At 35.6% G+C, this 1,166-nt stretch overlaps 1 non-coding gene across 1 annotated transcript; it reads right to left on the bottom strand.

The window, feature by feature from the left end:
* Positions 1-1,011: 1,011 nt before the first annotated feature.
* On the bottom strand, positions 1,012-1,120 carry LOC119470024. The gene has a single exon (XR_005198890.1). It is a non-coding gene; the product is annotated as a U6 spliceosomal RNA (small nuclear RNA).
* Positions 1,121-1,166: the final 46 nt, after the last annotated feature.

Raw genomic sequence — 1,166 nt, 5'->3', positions numbered from 1 at the left:
TACCAGAACTTTAATTTCTGTCCCATAGGCTTCAAAATTTTAAGCTTTACAAGTTTATTAATCTTTTAATTAAAGAAAAAAAAGCGAAGTACCCATAAATGGAGCACAGCTCTGTAAATTAACTATAGTTAGCTGGACATCGTGCAAATGTCCTCCACTGAGAACAAGTCCTTGCTCTGTAACCAACAGGTATTTGTATTCAGACAAGTTGCTTCTCTTAGGCTCCATGGTTTCTTCCAAGAAATAAGGATTGTGCTACCTTACTTCCCTAGGTTGTTAGGAAGATGTAATGAGATTACATACTTAAATGTTCAGAGAAACAGTAAAGCAATGGAATAATTTATTCTTGAACTTTATTGCTGAAACTATTTTATAGGCTGAATAAAGCTCGATGTGTGTTTTTTCATAGGTTCTACTATTCAAATGTTGCAGTTTTCATAAAATATTATTAAGTGCTAATTTTGTTTATTAGTTGTATTTACTGTGGTTTGTAATTCAGGGCATTTTAGCTAATTCATAACTTATAACTAAATTTATATATAAATATATTTTATCTCATTAAAATAGATAACATGATTATCCCCCATTATGGAGCTCATCAGTCACACCAAGATCAGAGAATTAGCAGATGTCAAAACCTGGCTTGGACAACCGCCACTCCTTCTCTACCTCCTCAAACTCCGAGCCAGCATATCTGTGCCAGGATGCTGGATCTCCACGGTCCTCTCCAACTAACGTACAAGAAAAAAAAACCTGCTTTTATTGTTTTTCAGATTTATGCAGGAAATGCAAGTTGACATTTTCCCATTTCCAAGACATGTACTAACAATATATTTGCACGTAATATCCCATATGTTACTCAGATCTGTTCCCATTTCATAGATCACCATACATCAATAGTTTTATGGTGATAATCACAATTTTAATATCGGGTGTCTCCTGTTTTGGTTTGATTCACACTGCTTCCTTGGAGCTGGTCAACAAATACTCAAATGACCTTACGGGGCAATGCAAAATATGGAATGCTTTATGAATTTGTGTGCCATCCTCAGGCAGCAGCCACGCTTATGCTTATCTGCTCTCTATTGTCCCAATTTTAAAGCATATGCTGCTGAAGCAAGTACAAAGCCCTGTTTTATACACGGATACTCATGAGTCATAGATGA

This window comes from Cebus imitator, unplaced genomic scaffold, assembly GCF_001604975.1.
Source record: "Cebus imitator isolate Cc_AM_T3 unplaced genomic scaffold, Cebus_imitator-1.0 Scaffold2834, whole genome shotgun sequence".
NCBI classification, from domain to species: Eukaryota; Metazoa; Chordata; class Mammalia; order Primates; family Cebidae; genus Cebus; species Cebus imitator.
The sequence above is the reverse complement of the archived record's forward strand: the minus strand, read 5'-3'. Positions and strand labels throughout refer to the sequence as shown.